This window comes from Podarcis bocagei (genome assembly GCF_964188305.1).
Source record: "Podarcis bocagei genome assembly, chromosome: 4".
NCBI classification, from domain to species: Eukaryota; Metazoa; Chordata; class Lepidosauria; order Squamata; family Lacertidae; genus Podarcis; species Podarcis bocagei.
Window position 1 is genome coordinate 28454837 of NC_138128.1, and position 23022 is coordinate 28477858.

A 23022-nucleotide genomic window follows, 5' to 3' on the forward strand; every position below is an offset into this window, starting at 1 on the left:
GCAAGAGACCCATGTACTGTATATCTCTCATAGATATATCTGGCTGTCCCAGGGCCATAGTCAAGAAGTTATTCCTTCTGCACCCTGGGCAAAACTCCCCCCCCCCCAGGTGAACTCCATCACCACTCCTGGTTAGGAGAGCAGTGGCTCTGGGTAACCAGCCTTTGCACTCCACCCCTCTCTATCCTGAGTGCCGCAGAGTGTATGGGTGAGACCATAAGAGAATCAAGCCTGCTGGCACTGGAACATGCTTAGAGAAGAGCTCTTCACACAATGACGTCTCAGAGTGTTTACCATTATCATTTCTCAAAGTCCTCCTATCTGCCTGCACTAGGTGCCAATCAATGCCAAACTGCCAATCCAGAGCAACCCACCATCCAAAAGTCAATTACAATTTAGGGAAGTGTGCAGGAGGCAAAAGAAAGATGCCCAAACAACAGGATTCAAGTGACCGATTGCAGAACTGGGCCACAACTATCATGCATCAGTCAATCTTTCCACAACAAGTGGGTGATAAATATTTAGGATAGATGAATAAATAGTCTGCTGGGACTGGAGCCAGCGCCATTTTCAGGCTCCCTCTGGCCAGACCTGGACTTGCTCCCTCCCTGCCTCCCCCACCCAAGGTAGGATATGACATTCAGAATATCTGAATTATTTTCTATGGTGCATTTCTTCCTTTGCAAATCTCTTGCTGCTCAGCATGGCAGCAATGTTTTGGGAGGACCTCTTGCTGAAGCTGAAGAGGGCGAATTCCACATAGGAACAATATTCCCAGCAATTGAACAGCAGAAAGTAAAAAGCTTGTCAGTTTCAAGCTCTTATAGGGAACAGTTGCCTCCGGCAATGCTTGAGCTGAACAGGGAAGCTGGCAGCCTAGAACCAGCAGCATGCTTGAAGTCTGCCGGATAAACATTAAATAAAGAGCATCTTTGTTGCTGCTGGGAGGAAAATGAATTATTTATCCTTTAGTTTATCAGCAAAACAACAAAAGCAGTGCTCCCGCCAGGGTCCACTGGCCTTTGCCAGAGTTTTGCAGTATGAAAAAGAGACAGGGAGGGAGGGAGCGAGAAAGGGAGAGTGGGAGAGAGAGGGTGGGGCAATTATCCATAACAAGTTGTCAAGGGCCTGTACTGGAAAAAGACAAGCAGTATACATGCATGCCCAGATGGCAGCTTTCTAGGCTCCAGCTTATTCTCTCTTGCATTTAACAGGCAATTTTTTTAAAAAATGTATCCCTGGGAAAGACAGATACTCTTTTCTCCTAGAAACTATTCAGGAGAGCTGCTGCCTCAGCAGCACCTGAGAGCCAGTGTGGTGTAGTGGTTAAGAGTGGTAGACTCGTAATCTGGTGAACCGGGTTCGCTTCCCCGCTCCTCCACATGCAGCTGCTGGGTGACCTTGGGCTAGTCACACTTCTCTGAAGTCTCTCAGCCTCACTCACCTCACCTCACAGAGTGTTTGTTGTGGGGGAGGAAGGGAAAGGAGAATGTTAGCCGCCTTGAGACTCCTTCAGGTAGTGATAAAGCGGGATATCAAATCCAAACTCTTCTTCCTCTTTTTCTTCTTTTTCTTCTGAAGGTTCTCTAGTCTGAATCTCCTATTAGCCTGTTCTTCTGCAGAGCAAACTGTTCTTTTAAAGGGCCACTGCTCTATTCTGTAACTGCTGGCTCCTGCAGTATGGAATTGGTGAGGGCTGAACTGCAGAGGAGACTCTGAGTTGCGTGTTGAGACCTTTAAACCTCCCCCCGAAATAAATTCAGACAAGACTCAAATTTTGGTTTGGTTTTTTGCAGAATTTAGGCCACAAGTTTATTGATTACAGCAGGTGAATGGTTGCATAGGCTCTGGTTCAACTAGCTCCTTGCACCGTTGCAGGTAGCACTGACCCAGGGTCCCTGGATTCCTTTAATGGAATACCCTTCACATAGGGATGGCGAGAGCGTTCTCCCATCCCTATCACCTGAACCAGAGCCTATCCACAACCTTACAAGTTGTGACAATTTGCTACGCAGCAGGTGAAACCCAAATTGTACCAGCCAATCAGCCAAGTGGGGGAAATTCCTGCCGTGCCCCTGTCCCAATGACAGACAACACACGGCGGCATAGCAAGGACAAGCACACAAGCCCTAGATATAGGGAGAGGTGGGCAGGTGTTCCGATGCACGCACCGAAAGAGGAAGCTCCGTGTCACGTGCATAGGTATATATAGGTCCCTTGGTCCGTTTAGCCTGCATCCTATTGGCCTGATTGAACCCTGCATCAAAGGACCTACCAATCGGCTGTTGTGGCTATCCAAACATACCCACCCACAACACAGGGTTAGGTTGCCAGGTCCCACCACAACACGTGCCCTCTTTAAGGGAGGACCCAATCTGGGGAAGCCTGGTAAGGCTACATCCTCTAGCTTGGATAGTCTAGGGGTTGGGGCAATGGCTTCCCATGTAATGCCTCCTCTCTCTCTTCAGGCTTAGAGCTGGATGGAAGATTATGGGCAGAGAACATGAACATAGCCTGGCACTTCTTCTGAGGGACAGGCAAGACATTGAGACACCCAGCTGCCATTTTGTTCTTCTGTTCCCAGATCTGCCCATGCAGTGTTCTGAATTTGCTGAACTCCTTACTCCTTCTCTCTGACTTGTTTCCCCTTTTGTATCATGTCCCATCTATTGCAAACCAGTGTTTTAAGCTGTGAACAATAGAATGTCCCTATTTTCATGCGGATTGCTGGAGGGTATGGTAATGCATGAAAAGGAGATAAATGCATTAAGTTAATAAACCACCATTGGGACCTGAAAGTGATGGACCACAGAATGCCACAAGTTTCAGACCCATGGATCCCTATGCCCCTTTAGATATGAACCCACTAGAAAATGGAATGAGAAAGCCAAGAAAAATCCAATGATTTGTTTTAGGAACAAATGTAGAGGCCACATAAGTAGACCTTTTAATAATACCTTTATTGGCAATGTACAATCTGTGTACAATGAAATTAATCAAGCCTCCCTCCCCACCCCCACAAACACTCAATCTCATTGCACTCTGTGTGCTTGTCACACAACACACCAACCCCGAAAGTCAGTTGCACTATATTATTTTCCGTTCAGCAGCCTAACAGCCCATGGATAGAAACTGTTTTTTAGCCTGTTGGTACGACTAATTATACTTCTATATCTCCTGCCTGAGGGTAGAAGATTAAAGAGATGCTGGCCTGGGTGTGAATCATCCCTGAGAAATTTTCTCCCTTTTCTAAGGCAACAATCCCTTGCAATGTCATCTAGCGGGCTCAGGGGACAGCCCATGATATCTTGTGCTGTGTTCACCTTCACCACCCATTGTAAAGACTTTATGTCCGTGGCTGTCAAGCCAACGTACCACATCTTTTCCTTTATTGATGTTGGGTACATTGCAGCTTCCTCTGTTGGTGTCCTATCCTGTGGAGCATCAACCTTCTGTAGATTTGATCACAACATGCACATTTTTTTGTCCATTGTTGTTGTTGTTTATGTACCGCCCTATACCTAGAGGTCTCAGGATCGTTCACAGAACAAAAACAAAATATAAAACGACAAAATATAGAATCAAAATAAAAAAAAACAACCCAGATAACCCGCCTCCCCAAAAAACCCACATTTCAAAAGGCCAATTTAAATCAATCAAATCAAATCAAAATGAACCAAATGCCCATTATCTGGCTTGCCCCTCCTCCCACGCCATACCTCCCCCAACCCAGAACCACTGTAATTGGGCCTCTCCCTGCTCTCCTCCATTCCTTTCCTCCCAGGCATATCCCACAAAATGCTCTTACAACTCAGAGTTAAAAACAGTTAAAACACTTTTAAAAAATTAAAAGGATATAAAAACAATTTAAAAGCAATTTAATGAGCAGGAGGGGTGGCAGTGTCTGAGACAACCTCTTTCAATATACTTGGATTACTTCTGAGTAAACATGCCCAGGCTGGCAGCTAACCTGATTCTGTAATCTCCTTCATGTGATTTTACACTGCACAGTTTGCTGCTAATACACATGTATTGTTATTAATTATGCATTTTAACTGGGGTTTATTTGTGCAGTGTGACCATGTACCTTGAAGGGGGAGATATAAATATCTAAAGAAATAAACAGGATGGGGGAAGTTAGCTTAACAGGAAGTCATTCTCTCTTGTCCTCAGTGTGTCAGCTCTGCACATAATGCTTTAGAGTGACAATTATCTCTCGCAGCCACTCACAGCAGCCTGATGTGACCCAGGGTTAAAAATCATTTTGCCTTCATAAGCAAGAGCAACCACATTCTTTCACTGTAGTGCGGTTCAGATTATTTGAAAAAGTTGCTAATGACTATTTGACAGGGGAGTCGTTGGTCGGAGGAATGAAAAGTAGGATGAGCCGGAGCCCTCACACCAGTCTGGAATCCTAATGCCTGCGTGTCTTGTATTAACAGTGTGTCCCAATTGAATTCATAAGAAAAATAAACATCTCATTAAAATTTACACAAATATGCTTCGGTGATGATGAAATAATGTGCATTTACATTGACTGGTGTAAAAAGCAGCCTTGCTGGGGCTTGTTAATACAGGTGCCAGGTGAAATCCTGTACTGCAGAACTGCCAGCTATAGATAGATAGAAAGATGATAGATAGATAGATAGATAGATAGATAGATAGATAGATAGATAGAGGTAGTAGGTATTATTATTATTATTATTATTATTATTATTATTATTATTATTATTATTATATACCCACCCTTTATCATGAAGTCCAGGGCAGGTTACTCTGCTCTTCAGAAGAATGTGTGCTGCAACAATGATAGATATGTCAGCATGGTGCTTTTTTTAAAAAAAAAAATGTTTAGGGGTACTCTCATTTTGACTCAAGAAAAACACCGGGAAAGGAAATGAAGCCACCATCCAAGGTGGTACCAGTGAAACTGACCAATCACCATGCTAGATTCCAACTCCTACTTCACACATTAAATGCTCGCTTCCGTCTGAGACTCATGAAACATCATGACAGGAAATGAGGCTGCTATCGGGGGTAGCAACGGAACTGACGATTCACCGTGCTAGAGAAGAAATATTTTTTTTAAAAAACAATAGTTTCTTATCCACTTAGATTCACAAAATTTTTAGGGGTATGCGTACCCCCAGAAAAAAGCACTGTGCCAGCATAATGCCAAGATGTACTGGGTGTGGGTCCCTACCATCATGTGTTCATTGGCTCTCTCTGTACATCAGCAGCATCTGTGATCTATTGCCAGCATAGTCACTGACTGGTGGGAATCGGGGCTGCTTCACAATCATTGGAGGGGTGTCTTAAATTTGTGGGATGTAAACACAGGAGCAGTCAATGACAACATTCCTAGAGTGTACATGTTAGAACATGGGGAGGGATGTCAGTCCAGCAAGCAGGTAAACTTCCTGGGGACGGACTTCCTCCGAATGTGACCAGAGGTGGGTGTGACCTCACCTGTGCAGGTAATGACAAAAGCACAGGGCAGGCAGCCACTCTCTTTCTCTGCCATCTTCCTTCGATGAGGAAACATCTAAGGATGCTCTCTTGGCTCCCAGCCAAGAGAGGAGATAAGGACTATCTTGCTACAAGATAGATTCTGAATGTATGTAACCTTTTTACATACATTTCCCAGCCTTCTGGGATCATATTGTGAACAGAACGTGAGTAAACTCTTTTATATTTTTATAAAGACTGTGTCGTGTCTTGTATTTTAAGAGGGAACAAAAGGGGAAATTACCAGAGTAATTATTATAGTGGTTCTAGCGAACCTGTGCAGACGTTACTGTTGCGAACTAAAAGGGGAATGTCATAAACTCTGCTGATATTTTGGGAACTTGTTAGCACAAGTTGGATTAGGATATAATCTCACAATATATCCTCTCCTGCACCCCAGAACATTCCCACAAAATTTACCTGCCATTTATCTATTTTCTGGCAGTGAGTTTCTCCACGTCTCTCCTGGCCTGACCCTGCATTGAATACAGCAACTGTTTCACCAATGCAGTGGTGGCCTTTTCTCACACCCCACACAGTGGAACATGAGTCTAGTCAGATATGCTTACAGATATGCTTACAGATATGTCAGATATGCTTACAGAGTTTAGCATAATGGAAAGTTGAATGAACATGCCTGATTTGAGTCACAATGCTGGCTCAGCTGTGGAGTAGGAACTATGCAGTAGGAAGAAGCAGGAAATTTGGTTGGGTTCCCATTTTTGCACTTTCCAAAACAACATACAAAGCAAAATGGAAAATTCAATGGAAAATGTGCATTAACCTGCATACAAGTGAAAGTATACTGAAATTCATTATAGTGGGGGAAAGTGCTTGCAAAATATATTCAAAAAAATGTGCATGTTAGGCAAAATTGCATACATAAATCTGTCTTATGGGAGAAATGAGCACTAAAATGCTGATGAATTCCCATGAGCACTCTGTTAATTAAACAAAATCACAAACTGATGCTGAAATCTGGCAAAATGAATTTAAGATTGGAAAAAGGAGAAACTGACAGAAACCAAAAACTGATAGAATTGCATGTCCCTAGCCTGCAGCCAGCCTTAGCTTTAGCAGCTAGAGCAATTTGGGTCTAGCTTTAACAAATGCCATAAAATCTGTTTATAATTTTGATAGCATTTAGGCAAGAGTGCAAAAGAAATTATTTTTCACTTCAGGCCTTTCTCTCTGAAATTACTTGCCCCTACATCATGAACAAACTATTTACCAGAAGCCACGGGGTACCACCTAACCACTTGTGATGACGGTAGCAAAAATGGCCTGAGGTTTTAAAAACAAGGATAAGAGCAAGAGAGACTTAGAGCAAATGTGGGGCTTGAAATCTCTCCTATAAATGCAGCCGCACAGGTATATATATATTTTTCCAGTAACTGCAATTTTAGCACACTAGTGCTGTAGCAATTTACCAATAACTCATATTTGCCATTTTAGGAAAAAGATACAAGTTGTTATATGTATCGGAGCTACAAATGTAAATATAAAATACTACTTAGGGAGTTAAACATGAGCTAGGCAGTAGCAGGCAAATATTTGACGGGTTATTTAAAATTGCATATGAATTTCAACCTTACTTCTTCCTTGCCCCCTCCTGCTTGGGCTCTTGCTCAGTTGCTGCAACTCTTGTTCAGCCTCTGCCTTTGGTTGATCAAGACCCCAGTATCCACTGAAGCTTCCTGCTCCATAGCAGAGGGGGGAAACAGAGGGGGAAACCAGAATCTATGCTCCTCCTTCCAAACTGGCTGAATTTTTGGTGGATATCTCCTGCCCTTCAACCCAGGTTCTCCAGTTCAGCACCCCTCTCCAGTTCCTTCCTTCTTCTCTGTCAGAACCTCCCAACCCAAGCCCAAACCCAGCCCCATCAGCACTTCAGAGTTCATAACACCAGCTTCCTAACCTTTCTATCTCCATCTTCCCTGTTCTGCTCCTCTCAAGAGGTTCACAGTCCGCCATGCCATTGTCAGCGATCTTACCAACTTCCAGTTTTGATCCCTGGGCAGCCATAGTTTTTCAAAACAACCCCTTGATTCCCAGACCAGCTGGATTTTTAGTTTTTTAAACAGTCCATTTCCTTCACACATCACTTCAGCCAATCTCCTCCAGAAGATTCAACATCGCTACCGCAAAAGTCCTTCATGCACTACAATATACTGAACTTTTGCATAATATCTAGGAATGGTTCCTTTAAATAACAGTATTAAACATGTAGTAGCAAATCATTTGAGTTTTGCTCTCATTTCCAAATATTTGTTTAAATATCTATTCAGTATAACAATAATTGATTAGGATAAAACAGTACCCAAAATATGTACATCCAGGAAACTTTTAGCTATTTTAAACAATGCAGGAGCTAAAAACCCAAAGAAGAATAGAAATAAATGTGTCCAGAGCTCCCATAACTAATCCAACAAATAAATGTCTTTGGGCAACTCTGTGAGATGATATCTTTTATTTATGTCACCATAACATAGAAGGGAGCTGCACTTAACTGTAGGATTGTAAATGTTAACAATAAAAGAAGCATATTAAATGCTGTGCGAAGACTGTGCAGCTCCTAAGATACATCGTGGTGAGTTCTTATTTGTTTCCCAAATCTAGCCATTGCATATGGGATTTAAATATTAACCGGTCAATCTTTTGTGGTGAAGCATGAAAAGGAAGCAAGGTCTTTTAAAGAGTAGGGGAAGTGCGTCTGGATTTTTATTTTTTAGATTTGTTGAGCTGTCAAGACTGGGACACAGTGATACATACCAGCACTTCAATTGCTGAGTGCTGCAAAACAGTGAGGGAGATAGTTTTGTACTGAGGTGTCTGCTATGTGAAGAACCTATTCTGGCTTTCCATGACATTTTTTTACACATTGCACTTTTGTCTATTTTTCATCCCTCAATTATTATTGTTAAACTTTTTGTACAGGGCAATGCAATGAACAAAAACAAAATCTGTGTGTCTATGTGTTTTTTAAATGACTTCTTTCCATACAAATTTGTATGGGTGGGGCGGGTCAATTGTTAACCTTCTGTTTTCTTCCACTTATCCCTCCCTCTCTCGTTTGCATATAAACACTTTTATCTGAATACTTGATGAATGTCTGGAGCTGGAATAATCCAAAACCCTATTACACCAAGCTCAAGTGGTAAAATCCCCAAGGCCAGCCCTTACAGGTTGTAATGTAGCATAGGCACCATCTCCCCAGGGCCCTGGGTGCCTGAGCACCCACAAAATTTCCCATATAGGGGCCGGGCACCCACAAAATGCAGGGGCAGGTGTGTGGGCACCATGCCCCATGCAAAGAGTGCAGAGTTCGGACGGGGATGGTGGAAGAGAGAGCATGGAGTTTGGTGGGGGGAGAGACCACAGAGTTTGGGTGGGAGGGGAAGAGAGAACGCAGAGCTGGGGGGGTGGAGAACACGGAATTTGGTTGAGGCAGGTGGGAGAAACAGCAGGGAGATCAAGGGGGGTGGAAGAGAAAGTGCTGAGTTGGGGGAGAGAAAGAGAGTGGAGCTCGTGCCCCACCCCATGCTACTGTCATGAGCTCATCCTACACTTGAGTAGGACCCTGGAAGAGACATATGCCCGACTGGCATGTTCACTCCCTCCTGGTCTTTCGTTCGGGAGCTTCATAAGCTTTCTTCAGCCCGAACATCACAGCGACTGATGCCAACAGACACCAGCACACTTAGGGATCCACAGAGTCTTTGCAGCTTGCGTAACAGACCTCAGCAACTCAGCATTTTGGCTAATCTACTTTATTTACATATAAACAGACACGGAGCACTGCAACATGGTTCTCTCTCTCTCTAGCATCAAACAGCAAAGAGAAAAAGAACAAAGGACAATAGTCCCACTTCACGGAACACAGTAACACAAACATCCTGTCTCCGTCACTTCCCACTTTGTGAAGTCAAAACATACACCGTCATGTGATAGACAAAAATCCCATGACTGCAATCACGGAGCAGGAATTCTAACAGCTACAACATCATGACATCATGGTATGGGTGGGGCACACTGGGCACCCTAGTGTGGGGCCCACGCTGGCGCCGTTGTAATGTAACAAATGGCTTCAAGTTACAAGAAAGGAGATTCTGACTAAACATCAGGAAAAACTTTCTGACTCCCTCAGGAGGTTGTGGACTCTCCTTCCTTGGAGGCTTTTAAGCAGAGATTGGATGGCCATCTGTCATGGATGCTTTAGCTGAGATTTCTGCATTGCAGGGGGTTGGACTAGATGACCCTTGGGGTCCCTTCCAAATCTACAATTCTATGATTTTATGATTCTATAGAACATTGAATAATGTTTAGGTCAGGTGTGCTTTCTGAAAAAGTAAAAGGTTGTACCCAATTTTCATTTACTGTTCAGTTTGATTCCCGGGGAAAGGCTTCTGTCAAAGAAAATGGAGCACACTTGTAACAACTAATGGAACACAAAGTTTTTCTTCCTGTCTCCTACCAACTTCATCGTGACATTGATAAGATAGCACCTCTTCTCATGACTCCATTTGACATTGTCTCTGACATTGTATTTTCAAGGGGGGGGGGGGCGTCTTGAGTTTTCACACCGAAACTACGTAGGTAATGATTTCCACCGAGGAGGTAATGGAGCATGTATATATAAGCAACAGACTGCACACTGAAGTGCACAATAAAACAACAACATGGCAATAAAATATAACTATCCTCTTACCTAAATATGCTACATTGTTTACAAATTGCTTATAGAATATCCAACAAGAAGCATCAGTTAAGAACAAATGCACAAAACCCCTCTTCTGCAAACCATCTGTTTTCCCACCATATGCACATTCTGTTTAAGGTCAGCTTATATATGAAGTGCAAAACAGATTAAAAGGCTGCAATCAATGGAGCTTCACAAATGTCCTTCTATAGGAAAGGTGCTGTCTGGCAGACCCTGAGTGATTATGACATTACCTTACTGACATTTTATCCTGGGTTTAATTAAACGGGTGAGAGCACAAATCTGGTTCCACACATATATTCCAGCAGCAGAATACACACTTGTGATTTATTTATTTATTGAACCCAAATGACTGTTCTCTGAGATAGCCACCAGGGATACAGCCCCTCATGCGTTATGGATGATCCGAAGCTACAGCTGCCAGAGAGTCACACTCTAGAACACCAAAGTAGGAAAGTAACCTCACTTAACTAGAGCTGATTTTGACATTGTCTGGGTTTAAATGCCTGTTAAATATATTTGTACTTTGTTGTCCCCAGAGATGTCCAGAGAGGGATCTCTGGGTGCAGATGTAATGCAGAGATGAGGAACTATTTCAGCCTGAGGGCCAGATTTCCTGGTGGGCAGCCTTCTAGAGACCACATGCCAGGGGTTGCTGCGGTCAGAGGCAAAAGTCAGTGGTCCAATGGATGTGACTCTTAAAGGACACTTCATGGCAGCAATGGGAGGTGGGTGGCACTGTGGTCTAAACCACCGAACCCCTTGGGCTTGCCAATCAGAAGGTCAGCAGTTCAAATCCCCTTGACAGGGTGAGCTCCTGTTGCACAGTCCCAGGTCCTGCCAACCTAGTAGTTTGAAAGCACACCAGTGCAAGTAGATAAATAGGTAAACGACGTTTTCACGTGCTCTGGTTTCCGTCACGGTGTTCTGTTGTGCCAGAAGCAGTTTAGTCATGTTAAAAACATGACCCAGAAAGCTGTCTGTGGACAAACACTGGCTCCCTTGGCCTGAAAGCGAGATGAGCACTGCAACCCCATAGTCGCCTTTGACTGGACTTAACCATCCAGGGGTCCTTTACCTTTACTTTTTTTACATGGCAGTCATCTTTTAAAGCCATCCAAGTTTGCAGTCATCACTACCCCTTGTGGGAATTGATTTCTATAGATTGAACTGTGCGTTCTGTAAAGAGGTGCTTTATTTTATTCATCCTGAATCGTCCAACATTCAACTTCATTTGATGTCTGTGAGATCTAGTGCTATGAGAGAAGGAGAAAATCTATTCTCTACCTACTTTCACCGCACCATGCAGAATTTTTATACACCTCTCCTCTTATTCACCTTTCCTTTAAATTTGAAAACTCCCGAATGTTATAACCTTTTCCTCATAGGGGAATTAACTTGAATTCTGAACATCAGAGATATTCTACAGCACAATGTATCATTGCAGGTCCCACTTGTTATTCCCTATTTATCTGGATCTGTCCTTATTTTCTAGTATCCACCCCTGCTAAATCACTGTCCTTAATTTTGCTTTTTCAGTATGCCTTGTTAATCTTTCGGTATTAAGAGTTATTAGAGCTGTTGCAATTGTGCAGGGTTCAGCTCTTTTCTCAGAGTTACTAGAACTTCAAAGTCTGGAGAGAGGTGCCACAGATTTCAGGTCATAAGTCTGGAGCCTCTACCCCAAATGACCTCCACACAGGTAACAGTAGGCCAGTGGTGGCAAATCATAACATGCTAGGAAGTGCTGTGCTGGCAGCAGAGGCTGGAGCCCTGTATCACAACTCTAATATAAGTAAATTTCGCAAAACACTGAGAGTGGCAGTGAGCTCAGTCAATAAAATTTAAGATTGCTGAGCCCCATCAGATACCTCTCTCACCACTCTGGTACCCTCACTGACCTGGCAACCCCAAAGGTGGCATCTGATTGTCTGAGTTCAATGCCTTCTTGGTGCTTTGGGGAGGTTTCGCTAAATACCACCAGTGGCAGGCAGCTGAAATATTATTGCCTGCTTTCCAAGCCACTCACTTATCAGTCACAGCTCTGACTTCCTCATTGGCTAAAAACACTGAAAAGTGGGGGCAGCCCGGCTGACTCCTTTAACAGAACTTGCTTAGAAGGCTGCATGTACCGTATTTTTTGCACCATAACACTCACTTTTTTCCTCCGAAAAAGTAAGGGGAAATGTCTGTGCATGTTATGGAGGGAATGCCTACGGGTGGCATGCCTACAGATTTTCCTCCTCTAAAAACTACGTGCGTGTTATGGTCGGGTGCGTGTTATAGAGCGAAAAATACTACATTATGCTTCATAACTTTCTTTCTAGAAAGGCTATATACTTCCTTTAAAAAGAAGAAGGTTCAGAGTCTTGCACCCATGTTCTAGGATGCCAAATAAGGCCTGCACAGGCATCAGGTTGGTGATCCCCAGCCTAATGATCAGTCTCTAATGATATTAATCTGGGAGCAGGGAGAATGAAAAGTGGAAATAATGCAACAAGCTAAAATACTAAAGTTTTGCAATGTCAGTTCTTTGTTTGTAGTCACGTTTCAAAAAGATCATCTCGGTCAGTGTTCCTGTGTTGTTGGGGGTTGGTCTAGATTACCCTCAGGACCCCTTCCAACTCTACAATTCTATGATTCCATGAACAATGTATACTCATAATTAAGGAGGCCCTCCATCTCAGGGGGCCCTAAATCTGGACATACTATGCATACCTATAAATTTGCCACTGAGCACTGTTCATAATGAAAGACATAATAGGCAACAGGCATCTTTTCCTTTTGTTGTTTAGTCGTTTAGTTGTGTCCAACTCTTCGTGACCCCATGGACCAGAGCACGCCAGGCACTCCTGTCTTCCACTGCCTCCCGCAGTTTGGTCAAACTCATGTTCATAGCTCCAAGAACACTGTCCAATCATCTCGTCCTCTGTTGTCCCCTTCTCCTTGTGCCCTCCATCTTTCCCAACATCAGGGTCTTTTCCAGGGAGTCTTCTCTTCTCATGAGGTGGCCAAAGTATTGGAGCCTCAGCTTCAGGATCCGTCCTTCCAATGAGCACTCAGGGCTGATTTCCTTAAGAATGGATAGGTTTGATCTTCTAGCAGTCCATGGGACTCTCAAGAGTCTCCTCCAGCACCATAATTCAAAAGCATCAATTCTCCGGCAATCAGCCTTCTTTATGGTCCAACTCTCACTTCCATACATCACTAATGGGAAAACCATAGCTTTAAATATACGGACCTTTGTTGGCAAGGTGATGTCTCTGCTTTTTAAGATGCCGTCTAGGTTTGCCATCGCCTTTCTCCCAAGGAGCAGGCGTCTTTTAATTTCGTGACTGCTGTCACCATCTGCAGTGATCATGGAGCCCAAGAAAGTAAAATCTCTCACTGCCTCCATTTCTTCCCCTTCTATTTGCCAGGAGGTGATGGGCCCAGTGGCCATGATCTTTGTTTTTTTGATGTTGAGCTTCAAACCATATTTTCACTCTCTCCTCTTTCACCCTCGTTAAAAGGTTCTTTAATTCCTCCTCACTTTCTGCCATCAAGGTTGTGTCATCTGCATATCTGAGGTTGTTGATATTTATTCCAGCAATCTTAATTCTGGCTTGGGATTCATCCAGCCCAGCCTTTCACATGATGAATTCTGCATATAAGTTAAATAAACAGGGAGACAATATACAGCCTTGTCATGCTCCTTTCCCAATTTTGAACCAATCAGTTGTTCCATATCCAGTTCTAACTGTAGCTTCTTGTCCCACATAGAGATTTCTCAGGAGACAGATGAGGTGACCAGACACTCCCTTAAGGCTATCTTAATAATAATAATAATCAAACCATGTTATCTGTATCTGTGGAGGCTATTTTCTCAAGCAAAGGAAAGGGGGAAAATAACAGACATATTTTCTACAGCAAAGTCATGTTTTCCTGTTCGTTTTTTAAAGAACAAACAAGAATAAAAAAGGAGTCCCAGCTTTCAAAGCTACTATGTCTTCACCCTCCAAAGCTCTTAAAGAAAATTACACAAAATGACTCCTATTAATTCAGTGAGCACAGCGCTCCAGCTAACTTTCTGGCAAGAATTCAGTCACCCTTGGAAAGTTATGCCCATTGCTGAGTAAAACAATTTCTTATGCAGTGAATCTTGTCATTAGAGTCAAATATATGGCATCATAGTTAATCCATAGCCTCACATAGCTAAAGTGTGCTTGGCTTGTCATTGGCTATACCAAGGTTCAGTGCTGCACTGAATATTCACTGTGTTTGATTTTCACTCTAAGCATGCCTTTCTGGAAGAGACTTTTTCAATCAAAGCACAGCATCCCCATATAAAAGAAGAAATGCTCATTTCAACATTCCTGGTGCCTCATTGCATATGACATTTTCTGTTTGTTCACCCTCTGCTGACATCACATGTCAACAAATCTCAAGCTTTCTGAATCAACTAGGCTTTTTCTCTCTTTTTCTCTCCCTTTTCACAATAGCTCCCTTTGATAAGGTGAGCTGCTTTTCTTTGCCCTTTTTACATTTCCCGATGTTTACTTTCTGTGCCTCAGAAACTGGATGTCCAAAGTAATGAGAAGTCTGAAAAGCCCATGCGGGTTTTGGGTTTTGCAGTGAGAGGCTGGTAAGTGAAGAAGCTTTAGATGTTTTGTGTCATTGTGTCAGTCCTAATGGCAAATATGGTAACCCATTACCAAACAGCATAGGCCAGAGGTAGCCAACATGAGAGCTTCTTGCTGTTGTTAGACTCCAATTCCCATCTCCCCTGAGCATTGGATATGTTGCCTGGGGCTGATGGGATTTGGAGTCAGAGGCAGTTTTGGGGTAGCATGACTGGTTCATCCACACTAGGCACCAAGCTGCCTGCCACAACAACAACAACAACAACAACAACAACAACAACAACAATAATAATAATTTATTATTCATACCCCGCCCATCTGGCTGGGCCTCCCCAGCCACTCTGGGCGGCTTCCATAAAAACCAAAAATACAATAAAATATCACACGTTAAAAACTTCCCTGAACAGGGCTGCCTTAAGATGTCTCCTGAATGTCAGGTAGTTGTTTATCGCTTTGACATCTGCTGGAAGGGCGTTCCACAGGGCGGGCGCCACTACCGAGAAGGCCCTCTGCCTGGTTCCCTGTAGCTTTGCTTCTCACAATGAGGGAACCGCCAGAAGGCCCTCGGCGCTGGACCTCAGCGTCCGGGCAGAATGATGGGGGTGGAGACGCTCCTTCAGGTATACTGGACCAAGGCCGTTTAGGGCTTTAAAGGTCAGCACCAACACTTTGAATTGTGCTCGGAAACGTACTGGGAGCCAATGCAGGTCTTTCAAGACCGGTGTTATATGGTCTCGGCAGCCGCTCCCAGTCACCAGTCTAGCTGCCGCATTCTGGATTAGTTGTAGTTTCCGAGTCACCTTCAAAGGTAGCCCCACGTAGAGTGCATTGCAGTAGTCCAAGCGGGAGATAACCAGAGCATGCACCACTCTGGCGAGACAGTCCGCAGGCAGATAGGGTCTTAGCCTACGTACCAGATGGAGCTGGTAAACAGCTGCCCTGGACACAGATTTGACCTGTGCCTCCATGGACAGCTGTGAGTCCAAAATGACTCCCAGGCTGCGCACCTGGTCCTTCAGGGGCACAGTTACCCCATTCAGGACCAGGGAATCCTCCACACCTGCCCGCCTCCTGTCCCCCCAAAACAGTACTTCTGTCTTGTCAGGATTCAACCTCAATCTGTTAGCCGCCATCCATCCTCCAACCGCCTCCAGACACTCACACAGGACCTTCACCGCCTTCACTGGTTCTGATTTAAAAGAGAGGTAGAGCTGGGTATGGAGCATGAGAGGCAGGGTTGCCAAATTTTAGTGTCACACAGGGCACCGCTGAAATTTGAGATCCAAAAGTCCAACCACATGTGGAGGGCATCCTGCTGGATATCCTTAGAAGGTGTTGCACTGTGGCACATAATGCCATCGGGTCAGTAAGCATCAGCACATAAATTACATGGCTCAAGACATACAAATAGATCCGAAGCCTTGCTAGAACAGGTCAAAGGCTCATCTAGTCCCCTGCCCTGTTTTCACATTGGCCAACCAGATGCCTATGGGAAGCAGCAATTGGCATGTAGTGCTTAGTACTTACAGTCCTACTGTCATTAAGACAGTAGCCCTATTTGGCTATGCATTCCTCATGCAATTACAATTGCATAAGGGAGACTCTGCGTCATCACTGTGTCCTCACCAGTTCCCCCACTCCACCCCAATCTGCTCACTTTTGCTTCTGGTCCTGCCAACGGTTGGAATGTGGCCCCTGGAAGGTTGCTGAGAAAGGAAGGTGAATAAATTTCCCAGCCATTGTTTCCCACCCAGCACCAAAGGTTGGTAGCTTCACCTGCAGGTTTTATTCCCAAACAGAAGAATTGTGTCCTCCAGCTCAGCCCTAATCAGGCAATTAACATATCATTTGGACAATTAACATTTAGGCAACATCAGCACCATACATTTCAAACACTATAATACCACTTTAACAACCATGGCTTCCACCCAAAGAACCCTGTAGTTTGTTAAGGGTACTAAGAGTTTTGGGGAGAACCCAATTCCTCTCACTACATTTCCGAGAGCTCCTGAGGATTGAGGGCCTGGGGCAGGTTGGAGGGCCAAGCACACTCTACTGTCAGCTCTCAGCACCCTTTACAAATGACAGTTCCCACGGTTGAAGTGGGTTGATAAGGTCACCCAGGGCTCTTTTGGGAGAAAGCCCATGGTATAAATTTAACAAATAAATAAATGTGTGATGTGGATTTGACCCTGGTGTGCAGGAGTGGGCTGAAAATTAATTAGTCACATAGCCTACGGTGATTTCTACTTCATATTTGCGTTACATTATTACATTATGTATGTTACATTATGTACAATAATGTCACCCGGATCTGTGTTGCTCTTTTCAGAATATAATTAATTCCAAATTATTTTGTCAAGTTTTCAGATGAAAAACAAGTAGCCAGTACCCATCCCCTCGACACTATAATAGGCTATGTAAAGCAAAACAACAATCCAAAAAAAGTTGGCATCAGCAATGTCGGATATCTTTTTCTCTCCCACAGAGAAATGTTAATGCCAGCTAAATTCCAACAACTCCTCTAGTTTTTCCTCACCGTTTTTCAAAATACCATATTTCATGGCTGCAATAGTCCAGTAATTACTGCTCAGGGAAGCCTTTCCATAAAGCTCTCCTTTGGAATGCAGAGCTCCTAAAGTTATAGTATAATATGTCTTCTAGTTATGAGATTTGTAAAGGGATTTCAGGCATAGAACAGACAAGGTGTCAAGATGATAAATTTATAATGAGGAGCCGTAAGGGAGGAGTTTGCATATTCCTACTTGGCTTTGTGAACCTGAAATATGTTGAAGGTAGCCAAGAAAGCACAGCCTGAGCTATCAAATTTGTACATTTATAAGCAGTCCGTTGGATATTAATAGCAGGCTCAGTACCCCTGACAGCCTTGACTATTCACACTGATCAGCAATTATTTCAGAAAGACAGCCCCACAAGGTACTCTTATTTTGACAAATGCCTTGACAAGTCTTCTATATTTGGTTCTCTGTCTAACAGGAGATTCAAGGGCAGGACCTTCAGGCTACTTACACCAGGAGCCTGAAGGCAGTTCGGGTGCAGTTCTCACTAAGAGTGGCTTGGAGGGACCTAGGAAGCTTCTATTGGTCCATCCAGTTCAGTACTGTCTACACGGACTGGCAGTGGCTCTCTCGGCTTCCAGACAAGGTTATTCCTTAGCCTTACCTGCAGATGAGGTGGATCCAACCTGGGACATTCTACTTCCCTTGTGAAAACTCCCTCTGGATAGTCCACACTTTTGCCTCTGTAGAACAGGAAACAAGAACCCTTAAGTGATATTGGTATGGGAAATAACTATCATTCTATTTCAGTGACGGCCCCATCTACAAACAGCAGCAGACAATTCTAGCGGTTTGTGTATGGTTTCACCCGGATAAGAAACCACGGATACTGTTTTACCCAGAGCTCTGAATACTTTAGGGGCAGGTGGATGGCTGCAAAGAGATTATACTTACTGAGGAATTTATTTAAATACTCTTTTTTTGTCCACCTGTCACCATACGTTTCCCAGCAGGGTTACAACAATATGAAAACAAACAAAAGTTTCAAATAAAAACAGAAGTGGGTCCTACAAAGCAAAATACCTTAACTGTCAACTTCCGGGTTGACGCGATCTGGAAATGGCGGATTCCCTCCGAGCTGCGGAGGGAATCGGCTCTACCGAGGACGGGTCTTTGCCGCGCCGGCGACGCGGGGACCCTTAAAAACCGCAGGTGCGGATGCCTGCAGACTGAAGACTCGGCGGGTGCCTTAAGCGCCCCCCCTGATCCACGAAGAGCCTTTTTAAAGGCTGCGGAGAGGATACGGGGGTGGCGTGGCACTGAGAGTCGATCGCTACCTCGGTGGAGCGAAGCCGCGAGCCATGACCAGAGAGCGCTGACTTCCTTCCTTGAAAATTTGGACTGAAAGAATCACCCGTGAGTAAGACGGATTGGGACTTTAAAAAAATTTACCTTGAATTGGAGACGACCGGGGGGTGTGCTAAAAGGAAGTCCGCACCCCCCCCTTGCAGACGATCTAAGCAACGACATAAGAGCTAAGCTGGAGAGCCTACCCTTGGTGGGGTGAGTTAAAAAGGACATTAACTTTCAAGATTTGGCTAAAGGAAATTTTGGGCTGGAGAGTGGAGTTTTGGAAACCTTCTTTTTGTTTTAAACAACCCCCCCTCCCGGGCTCGGGAAAGTCCTGCCTTTGTGCCTGTGTAAGAGCTGCGGAGTTTGACAGCTGTCAAAGCTGTCAAACGGGCGGTTTAAAGTGGAAAAATCGCTATCTAAGATCCCTCTGGACTAAGACGAGTTATAATTGAGCCAAAATTGTTGGAAACAAAGTAATAATAATTTGTTAAAGGACTGTTGGAGAAAAGACTAATAAGTAACCAGATTCCCTCTAGGGGGAATTCTGTGAAACTACAATGGATACAATGGCTGTGGAAGGAAAGTTACTAGTGGAAATCGAAAGGATGTTTCAATTGGTGGGAACCTTACAAGAGCAGAGCTTGGCCATGAATAAACAACTTGTGACTATGACCTTGGGAACAGGCAACTCTGCTCTCTGTATTGAGGACCTGAATGAGAAAGAATCCACAGCTGAATGGGAAACAATATCTACAGAGGTGGAAGAGACTAAACAACAAGAAAAAGAAGAAGTAACCTTGGGAAGTAACAACCGAAAGCTGACATCTGTGGAACACAAGCAAGGAGACGCTGGGAACTTATCTACCACAAGTCTGCGAAAGACACAGAAGAAGAAGGAGGAGGTCCCGGGACAATATGGAATACAGGAACTTAAAATAAAGAAATATGACTGGGGCCTCCGTTTGGACTTTGATTCTGAAGATACAGGCTTTGTGGAAATTTTTCAGCAGTTACTTTCAAATCTCCTTGTGGGAAGAGAATACACTTTGATGGTGAAAGAACTTTTTCCAGATTCGACGACTGACATAAAGGACTACCAACAAGACAGGCGGAGAGGGACTGAAATAGACTTGAAAGCCTCGGACGTGAGGAACCCAGGCTGAGAATCTCGAATTTGGATTTCTATTGGGAAGGGACAAAAACCGGGGATGGGAGGGAGGGAAGAGGAGATTCTTAAAAACTCTTAAGACTTTTAGGTTTGGTTAATATGACTCTTAATTAAGACAAAATGAAAATCGATGGAAGAGAACTTAAGTCCAACTTAGGAAAATCAATTTGTATTATAAAAGAGGTAATAAGACGAATAAGATGGTTAAGAGGAGAAACACCAACTTGCTGATATAATCTTGGGAACTGGGATGCACGAGGGGGGGTGGGGGGAAGTCAGGAAACAAGGTTATGAAATGGGGATTTGCTGATTTTATACATGTTTTTGTTTTGTGTCTTTTCTTTGTGTGTGTTTTGTTTTTATAAAAGCAGAAAACCAAATAAAAATTTTTATAAAAAAAAATACCTTAACTGTCAAATGTCAGGGTAAAGAGGTGTGGGAATATTGACTTTCCAAAGGCCCATGCAAAATGGGACTGTGATTAGGGGCTCACTCTTGAAGGAATAAAACATAAAGAATTCTCAGTGCACCCAGAAGACACAACTTTTTAAATCACAGCAGCAATTCCCTTACATTAAATATGCTTTTCTCTCCACTGTATAAACCAGCTTGGCTCTCTTCTTATCCACTTGAGATATTAAATCCACGTCACTTTCTCTTCTCCCCAATTCTTAAGTATCTTATTACCATCACTACCAGTTCGTGCACACTCTGCTCTTGCTAGAGGCAGCAGAATGTTTTTTTTGGAGGGGGGAGGACAAGTCTCACAAATGAGTTGAGATTATGCTCAGCATACTGGCACAAGTTCAAGCCTCTGAAGGAATCAGAGCTCTATTATCTCAACTCTGCAATTCTAGAAAACAAACTGTCTGCTTAGTGCTAACCCTTCAGATAAGAGAGTATAATGTTCCCTTGGACATCAGATAAAAAGTAAAAAGCCTTGCAAAGAATTTAAATAGAACATACCGGAATGTGTGAAGAAAGAGATCTCATTACAGCAGGTGCATTTCATAGATCAAAGGGAAAATATCACAGAATGCTAAACCTTAAGGCTAAGGAGCTAATCTAAGAAAAAATGATAAAGGTATTTCAATTTGGCCCAAGAAACTGGTCCATAATGGACTACTGTAAGTTTGTGTCTTTCCCTTCAAACTCTGCAATGCACACACACAAACACAAACACACACTCACCCCAACACTGCTTTCATACTTGCTTAGTCTTTTGCTACCATTAAGTTATCCCTTTTCCCTCAAGCCAATTTTAAAGGCCATTTCAAGAAGATACTGGATGATTTCAGACTGACTTATTGCTCTTGGGAGAATGAAATGGGATTGCGTCAATCTTTACTAGCACAAGGTGTGTGTGTGGTGGGGGTGGAAAGTTGCCTAAGTAACCAGGAAACATGTCAAATTGGATGTCCCCATTCTGTGATACGACACAATATCCTAAGCATGGCTGCCTTTCTCAAAAGAGATTGCCGTTCATCAGGGTAACCTTAAGTGTGCCTTGAAACTCATTTGCTCTGCTCCTGCAGAAATGGACCAAGACAGAAAAAGGAAAGAAACAAATAATTGTGTGTTTGCAGTGGCCCCGATAAAGCACCTTTTCCAAACACGTCTAAAATCAACTGTAGGACTGGAGGTTATAGACTTAAAGCCAGGAGCCAACAGAGGATATGTGAAACTGGTAACATTTAATCATCTTTAACAAATAGAGAATGCCAGCACTCTGGAAAAGGATTGACCATATTTTTTGCTCTATAAAACTCACTTTTTACCTCCTAAAAATTAAAGGGAAATGTGTGTGCGTCTTATGGAGCGAATGCAGGCTGCGCAGCTATCCCAGAAGCCAGAACAGCAAGAGAGATTGCTGCTTTCACTGCACAGCGATCCCTCTTGCTGTTCTGGCTTCTGAGATTCAGAATATTTTTTTTGCTGTTTTCCTCCTCCAAAAACTAGGTGCGTCTTGTGGTCTCGTGCGTCTTATAGAGCGAAAAATACGGTACTCTATCAGAAGGACTATATGTATTATGCAATTCTGCACAGGTATTGATGAGATATGGGATTTAGTATTGGCCACCGCACTCAGCAACCTAAAGCTCTTATTTTCTATTTGATTGTTGCATGTCAAGATTCGCCGCCCCCTAAAAATTCCTTGTAACTTTGAGCTCTTCCACCAGAATGAGGTGGAACTAGCAAGGGGCATCTCCAGACCTTTTCTTCTTGATTCTGTGCTAGTTTTACCTAGCTAGCCCCAGCAACAGAATGGAAAGTGACAAAATCCTCTCAGTCTCTCTGTCTGCCTTCCTTCATAAGGAAGATTTTCAGAACAAAACAAAACAAAAAATACATAGAATATATTAAAAGACACCATACCTGTTGAACCATGAACAGGGAAATTTACCGCTCAATAATGGGGCGCTCAATTCTAAAAGAATTATACACGTCTCCTCTCCCTGGATAAATTCATTGAAATGATACCCTACTCTGTTTCTCTGCCCACAAATGTGGTGAAGAGTATTGAGGGGCCTTTTGCACAGAGCTCAGATAAAAACATACCAACGGCAAGAGGACCAGTACAAATAATATTTGTACAGGCCTTGAAGGACAAAAAGATATTCACCCGGTGATGAGAATAGGTGCCAGATGAGCCCCACCCCCAGAAGAAGACAAGGCACTGAGGCCATAAAGACCCCCTCTTACATCAGACTTACCTAAGAAATTGGGGTGCCCAGAAGAGGGTCCCCAACATAGTCTGGCTTGTCCTAAATAACAGCTTTGCTCCTAGCAAGCATGTCAAATGATACATTAACCACAAATATAAAGGCAACCTACACAAAGTCAGGAAGGCAAACTGTACACAGGGATGGGGAGAAATTTTATTCTGTTTCCATTTAACAACAACAACAACAACAACAACAACAACAACAACAACAACAACAACAATTTATTTATACCCTGCCAATCTGATTCTGGGCAGCTTTCAACAAAAAATTAAAATACAATAATTCATCAAATACGAAAAACTTCCTGAAACAGGGCTACCTTCAGATGTCTTCTAAAAGTCAGATAGTTGTTTATTTCTTTGATATCTGATTGGAGGGCATTCCACAGGGCGGGCGCCACTACCAA

The 23022-nt window shown here is 43.4% G+C and overlaps 1 long non-coding RNA gene across 1 annotated transcript in view; it reads right to left on the reverse strand.

The window, feature by feature from the left end:
- Window positions 1-23022, reverse strand: part of LOC308585246 — a 37489-nt gene that overhangs the window by 8789 nt on the left and 5678 nt on the right. The window contains exon 2 of the long non-coding RNA XR_014007193.1: window positions 18034-18112. This is a non-coding gene — a long non-coding RNA (uncharacterized lncRNA). The remainder of the gene's footprint in view (window positions 1-18033; window positions 18113-23022) is intronic.